The sequence below is a fragment of the Pteropus medius genome, unplaced genomic scaffold (genome assembly GCF_902729225.1).
Source record: "Pteropus medius unplaced genomic scaffold, Ma_sr-lr_union100, whole genome shotgun sequence".
NCBI classification, from domain to species: Eukaryota; Metazoa; Chordata; class Mammalia; order Chiroptera; family Pteropodidae; genus Pteropus; species Pteropus medius.
The window spans coordinates 1,926,225-1,934,066 of NW_024350926.1; the positions used below are offsets into that span (position 1 = coordinate 1,926,225).

The 7,842-nt window shown below is 37.4% G+C and overlaps 1 long non-coding RNA gene across 1 annotated transcript in view; it reads right to left on the reverse strand.

Annotated features, from left to right (window-relative positions):
* The window catches only part of LOC120585455 (uncharacterized), a 162,649-nt gene extending 161,696 nt beyond the window's left edge, over positions 1-953 (reverse strand). The window contains exon 1 of the long non-coding RNA XR_005648329.1: positions 839-953. This is a non-coding gene — a long non-coding RNA (uncharacterized LOC120585455). The remainder of the gene's footprint in view (positions 1-838) is intronic.
* Positions 954-7,842: the final 6,889 nt, after the last annotated feature.

Genomic DNA, 7,842 nt, shown 5'->3' on the forward strand with positions numbered 1-7,842 from the left:
AGAGAAAGAGACTGCAGTATTCTTTTGTAGGGAACTGAAGGTCCCCTCCCAAAATACTTTAATGCACTAGCATTTAGAGATCACTCTCCAAATGAAATCTACCAATTGACAAGGCTTCCAAAAGCACCCAGAGCTTCTGATCAATATTTCACTGCCTCCCTTTTAAGTAAGGATGAACAGCCAAAGATTAGAAATATGTAAGGAAAGTTTCCAACATGAAAGAAAACCCAAAACAAACGAAAGGGAAAAAGAAACTGCTGAAAACAGTTATATAGGAAAATGAAACAGATGGCTTTAAAATCTATAATCATCTTCAAAACAATAAAAGAATCCATTACATTCATAAAGCAAAACTGGGATGCTCTAAAAAAAAAAAAGGAAGCATCAAAAAATAAGAAAGTAGTCCTTAAAATTATAACCAAACAAAAATTTGAATTGAAGTGTCGAAAGAAGAAAATCTCTAAGAAAACTAAAATGAGACCAAAATAGTTATAAATGAAGACTGAAAAAAAATAAGAATCAGAGGATCAGTCCAGAAAGTCTACACCAATAAAAGTTCCCCAAAAAGAAAACTATAGGGAGGAAAGTATTAACAAAGAATACAAGAATAATCCAGAATTGAATATAGATCTACCAGAGAGTACACAGTACAACAAATATTTTTTAAAAATCTGTATACTACAGCTTATCATCATAAAATTTCAGAATATCAGAGATAGATAAAAGTTCCACACAAAGTCATATTCAAAGGAATGGAATCATCAAAACCTGATTAGATTTTCAATAGCAACACTGGATTCTACTGCGTGGAGTCTCTCGAAACATCTCATCAACTTACCAGTCACTTCAAGGTTGCAAGAGTCTAAAGACCAAAATCCTGTATTTCCAAGTCCCAGGATCATCTCAGCTTTGAACCCTGGCCCTCTGTCCTGTGCCAACTGCCTTTCTCTCCTCTCTCGAAACTGAAATAACCCAAGATACTCCTCATTTGGGGAGTGATTGAGAGGAAGCCATAAGCCTAACACAAGCCTAACACCTCCTTCAATGTCGAACCCAAACAAAACCCGATTTCCTTCCAGATGAATTTCATCCCATTCTGCAGAAACCTTTAACCCTTGGCCTGTGGCATTTAAATAATCCATTGGAAGTCTCTCATTTTTGCTATTGTCAGCATATTATACTTTCATTTATCCAGACAGTGAAGCATCAGCAAATGGAAGTTTTATAGTACCTATTTTTAGTTTAACAACAAAAAAAGGACTTTTGAACCATTATTGCTGTCCAGCAATGAGGTGGGCTATCTCCAGGGATAGTGATGGTCCTGTCAGTGAAAGTGTTAGAATTGAGGCTAGGTGGGTATGAGGGGTCAAACTAGGTTACTGGTTGTTGTTTTTTTTATTAAATGTATTAGGGTGACATTGGTTAATAAAATTATATAGGTTTCAAATGTACAATTCAATAATATATCATCTGTATATTGCAAAGTCAAATCTCCTGTCACCATATATTTGACCCCCTTTACCCTTATCTACCTCCTCCCTTCCTTCCCCTCTAGTAACCACTAAACTGTTGTCTGTCTGAGTTGTTTGTCTTGTTTGTTTGTTGCTTTCAGTTTTACATTCCATATATGAGTGATATCATATGCTTCTCAACTTTTTCTATCTCATTTATTTCATTTAGTATGATTATCTCAAGATCCATCCGTGTTGCTGTAAATGGTAGTATTTCATCTTTTCTTATAGCTGAGTAATATTCCATTGTATATATGCACTATATCTTCTTTATCTAATGATCTGTTGAAGAACACTTTGGTTATTTTCATGTCTTGAACACCATGAATAATGCTGCAAGGAACATCAGGGTATATATATCTTTAAGGATAAATGTTTTTAAATTTGGAGGGTAGATACCCAGAAAAGGAATTCCTGGGTCATATGTTAATTCTATTTTGAATTTGTTGAAGAACCTTCATACTGTTTTCCAAAGTGGCTGTACCAATTTACAAACCCACCAGCAGTGCATGAGGGTTCCTTTTTCCCCACAACCTCTCCAACACTTATTACTTGTCTTGTTAATAATAGCCATTCTTACCGGTGTGAGGTGGTATCTTGTTGTGGTTTTGATATGCATTTTCCTAATATCTAGCTAATTTGAGCCTCCTTTTATATGTCTGTTGGCAGGTTGTATGTCTTCTTGGGAGAAATGTCTGTTCTGGTCCTCTGTCCATTTTTTAATGGATTTGCTTGTTTTTCTGTTGTAGAACTGTATAAGTTTTTTATATATAAATATATAGGTTACCTTTAAAGACCTTTCCAACCATAAGAATTTATATTTCTAAGTATATAACGGTATGATAATTTCAAATGGAGTCAAGGAAGAAAAATCACTTGAGTATATAAATAAATGAACTCAAGTTGAAACGATATACACCTGCACTTGTTATAGACACTTTAATTTTAAAAACAAAACCAAAAAACTACCATTTAAAATAGCTTTGTTGCTATTTTCTTCACCAAACATTAGAGTGTTTCAGTGGTAAATACTTGCAGTACATTACAAAGAAACAAGGAGTTTTCTGAGAATATACACATAAATGACAAACAAAAAACTGTCTATAAAACTTGAAGTGAAATCTCAGGGCAGCAATTATATAACATCTTCTGAAAATGTGTAACAAGGCTTTACCTTGGTTTCTGATTTCATTTTCAGATAATGAAAAAAAAATCACCTGGTAGGTGATTTTATGAAACTCAATGCATAGAATACAGGTGAACACAAAAATATGTAGAAAAGAAGGTACCACTAGATCATCCCAAAGTTGTTACTATAGTTAAAACTGCCTTTCTGACTCTTGCAAGGAGCAATGGTGTCCCATTGAACAATTTTTTTTTAATGTCCTCAGGCACTTATGTGAAGATGCATGTGTAGATTTTGACACACTTCCTTCATATTACTAAGAGCATACACCTCCAGAGAATGTGCATTCTCCTTCTTAACAAAGAGCATGAGAGTCTCAACCTCTGGCACTTCCTCTTTAATAAACAGGGAACTTGTACATGGGCTGAAAAACATCATTAAACACACTTCCTTTAGTCATGCTGTGATTTGGTTGCCATGGTAATCTTTGGTAACTTGTAAAGTACTTTGGCGTGGTCATCGCTAATGCTTGTTTTTAAAATTCTAGAACTTTTAAAAGTCCTAGAGGATAAAGAGCCTGAAAATGCTTTTCTCCTCAATTTCTAACCATGAACTCATTAAATGGAGAACAGCTATTGACAATATGACATGCATTACACCTCTGACAATGATCACTTTATCATTTCCCACAAGACATTCTTACAGACTGCCCATATCTTCCTAACTGAATGAAAGCATTAACTCAGGTTTCTGTGGCAGTGAAGAGAATTAATTCATGAAATAAGCACTTTCCCATTATAGTCCCCAAAGCTCACAACTAAGCACTGTCATTTTGGCCTTCCATCAATAATAGGGTGACAAAGTACATTTTGAAGAAGTTTAACATAGAAACATCAGATAACTTGGGACCTGAACACAGCCAGGCTGTGTAACCCAAGGAAACATCGTTGGACAGGAGGCTCTGATGATTCACAGCTCAAACCCACTCTGTTCATCAACCATGTCAGGGCTCAAAAGATTTCAGGAAACACTGTCTGGAAGACTCTTTTTGGCTAAGAGCTACATTTGACAACTGACCTTTAATCTTTTTTCACATTATCATCCTATCATTAGCCAAGGATAATACACAAGCATTTTTTCAAATATGATTCATGAACTGAAGAAGTTGTAAAGACTTTTCATCCAAAGAAAGACACTATTATTCCTTTTACTAGATTCTGACTATCTCCCGTATTTTTAAAAAGAACTTAATTAAGTAAAATTAATGGTTTTATTAGAGTTGGATAAGCAGTCACAAACTGTTTCCTTCTTTTCTGCAGGATTTTCTTTGTCACATTAGAATAGAATAACACTCATGAACTAAAGCAGTCCAGGCTGTGTGGTAAAAGGAGCAGTGACCTGCAAGATAAGAGTCTGCTTTGATCTTAAGCAAATCTATATAATATCCCTGAGCCTTTTGTCTTGTCTGTAATCTATGAGGACTGAGCTAAATAGGAGAGCAGGTAGCTCCAGTCAGTGTACCTGCAACACAGAGAAGGAAGTAAAGTACATATAAGGAAAGATGAGGTTTGGCCAGGTAGGCAGGGGCCAGTCATGATATTTGATGACATAGAGTCTGATATTTATCCTAAGAACAGTAGGCTATAATTCACTGAAGAATTTAAGCTGGGGGTGATGTGGTCGGTGATGTATTTTGGAAAGCTCTCTGTGGAGTTTGGGTCGGAGATCGGAGCGGAGACATGGAAACCAGTCAGTAAATTACTTCAGCAGCCAGGTGACTGATGGTAAGTGCTTAGACTAGAGTGATGGCAATGAAGATGAAAATAGGGAATTTATTTGAGAGATATTTAGGAGGTAAAATCAAAAGGATTTTATAGCAGAGAGTAGAGAGAAGCACTTGTCAATAATGGCTCAGAAGTTGATGGTTCATGCAAACAGTTTGTTGGTGATGCCACTGGCTAGAACAGAAAACACTGGAAGAAAACCAGTTTAGGAAAAACTCTTCAAGTTTTGCAACTTCAATTTTGGACAAATTGAATTAGAGGTGCTTTAAAATATCCAAATGGGGATGTCAAAGGAGTAGTTGGGTCTGGAGCTTAGAGGAGGGATTTGAGCTTGAGATCTAAATTTAAAAGTCACTGGCATTTGGAAGTCAGTTGAAGCCATTGGTATAGGGCAAGTACAAGGTTAGGAAAGAAGAGGCTAAACTCTCAGAATCTCCAACAATTTAACCTCAGAGTATAGAAGTAAGAGTTGTGAAACAGACTGGGAAGGGAGAAGCCACGTAACTGAGAGGAAAACCAGAAGTACTATTGCAGGAGACAAGGGAAAAAGTATTTTCTTGGAGGGAGAGTTCAATACTGAATTTAGTAACTGGAGGTCATTGATCTTAGTGAAACTGTAACAAGCTCAGAAGCAAGATTAGAATGTGAGGTTTAAGTTTTTAAAACTTTATTTACGTATAACAATTTATCCCAAAAGAATGTTAAATAAAGGGACTCACAAAAAGAATACTTGAATCATATCTGAAAAGAAAAAATATATATTGGATTCTGAGCAGGGCTCTGTTAAAGACCCAAACCACTTTATAAATAAAGCTACCAGGCATTTCTGCACCCCAGGCATAGTGCCCCTCAATGGAGAATTTATATTTCATCTGAATATGACAAGCCTTCATGATTCACAATTCCAGCAAGCCCTAGAGCCTTATTATGTCAGCCTCTCAGAGTCTGGGTAAGGAAGCCAGTAAATAAATGAAACTGCCTTACTGCAAAAAAATTTGGCACCTAGTCACCATCACAGAAATTTGTAGAGTACATTCTATATCCGAGGGGCTATTCTGGGTGCTGGATGAAACACAAAGAAAAGGTCTGTAGGTTAGGTTAAACCTATAGAGGGACTACCCTGGGGGCCTTTCTTAAGGATAACTACGCAATCACTCCCTTCCAGTTCACCATATGGGCCAAATGGGAGATGATGTTTTTTTGGAGACATTGAATTTCAGTCATAGGGAGTTGGGGGTAGAGAGGGAATGGTGAGAGGTGTGGTGTGGTACTTGTAGTGCCCAGTAAATCCACTAATAAAGAAGATCTTACCAGCAGCACTTTATTTGTAGAATTACAGATGCTGTGATTTGGAAGTGACCTTTAATGTGATGTAATCGCCTACTACTTCGCCAACACAGGGTTCCCCTCTACTGTGCATCCTGCATCCAGCCTGTTTTACAAAGCAGTCAGTTTCATTGCTGGACAGTGGGGTTATGGTATTCAGCCTTTAGGAGCACACCGAATAAACTGTCCCCTTCTTCAAAAACATAAAACCATCTTATCATCATCAGATGATGGCCCTGCTTGAAGGCCTTTCCTTAGTCCTCACTCCTATTTACTAATACTCCTCGGAGATACTCCTTTTTCCCAGTAATGTCATTTTCTCTCACTACCAGCTTCAGTTTTCATCAGATTGTTCGCTTTCATCCTCTTCTACAATTTTCTGATTGATGATACTAGTCTAGACTTCTAAGGAAAGTGAGGGTAGGAAGGTGCGAGGAGGCAGGGGAGTCTCGGGAAAGTTTCTGGAACATGTGTGCCATGAGGAGGGTGGCTGATGCTTGAACAAACCTCATTAGTTTTCCAGCTGCCTCTCTGTGTTTACCTTTCTATTGACAGTGATTATGCAAATGTGGTATTTGTTTTAATGAGCATGTCAGGTGTGTTTTGCTGTAATGTAATATATGATTGACTGTGGTATTAAAGTAACAACTTGATGACAACTGCATAAGAATATGTTGAGCTGTAAAAACAGATCTGGCAATCTTCTCTCTTCTAACAGTGGCGCAATCTTCTGTTGGACAATAGAAGCCTAAATTTTCTGTACAGCTATTCCCGCTATGTAAAGAAAATTCAGATATTCAGGATCCATGCCTAGTGATCACTTCTGTCAAACTCCATTGGAGGCACAAGAGTGACCTGGGGCTCCAGCCAGCCAGTTCATTTACCTTAAGCAATCAGTCTTCAGACTTCATGTGGAGTTTTTCAGGAACTATCCATGGTTGAAGGAAGGGCGCATTTTATTCTAGAAATGCAAAATGACAGAATAGTTTTAGAGTCAGACTACACCCGAGTTTGAATTTTGGTTTCTGCCCTTTCTTGCCACATAATTGTAGCAAAGTTTCTGTGGATCTTGGTTTTCATCTCTGTGGAGATAACAGGATAATGCCTACTTCATGAGGTGTAAGAATTTAATGAGGGGCTAGCTGCAAAGTTGCTTATAGTTTCAGAGGCTACGACTGCCAAGGCATTAGCTTTCTGTTCACTATTTTAGATGTTGGTGAAAATACTGGACCCTAGATTTGTCCTCCCACATTTTCCTCCTGCTTCTCGCCTCAATTCTCCCTATTAGGACTGCTTCTCTCTACCTGTATTGTGAAAGGTCAAACCCTCTTCTGAGAGATACATGTAAGTGACCGAAACAATGGGAACTGCTGAGCTCTCCTCTCACAAGCTCTGACAGTTGTCCAGTAGGTTCATAAGAGCTCATTCACAAGAAGGCTCTTCTACACTAGCTCCTGCTTTTTCACTACATGTGGTTGGGTAGGGAGAAAAAGTAGCTTGCTGGAGGAAGAGCCCCATCGTTCTCTGGGACACAAACAAGGCAGCACCAATGAAATCAATATATCAAAATCAATTTAGTCACCAAGACAACTTTTGACCAAGATCCACTGTCAATTCTTTGATTTCACCATATTACCTTTAGTTATTTCTCCAGCCCTGATTATCATAACATCTATCATACCTATCTCCCCCAAATCACATAAGGTTGGTAGTGAAGGACCAAACTTTGTGGGCCACAACTTAGCCATTTTATCTTCACACTCCTGACTCTATAAAAGTCTACAATGGGAAATACCTAAACAACAACAAAATTGATGAGATATCTGAATTGTTATAACAAATTATATTAAGTCTAAAGGCTACTGAGCATTTCCTGTTGTCATAAAGGCAAAAACATATTCCATTATCTAGAAAGTCTGCATAGCAACAAGGGCAAGAAACACATATCTGACATATGGTTTGCAAATATTTTCTCCTATTCCGTAGTTTTTATTTCACTTTGTTTCATTTGGTTTTCTTTGCTGTGTAAAGCTTTTAAGTTTGACGTAGTGTCACTTCTTTATTTTTGCTTTTGTTGCTTGTGCTTTTGGTGTCA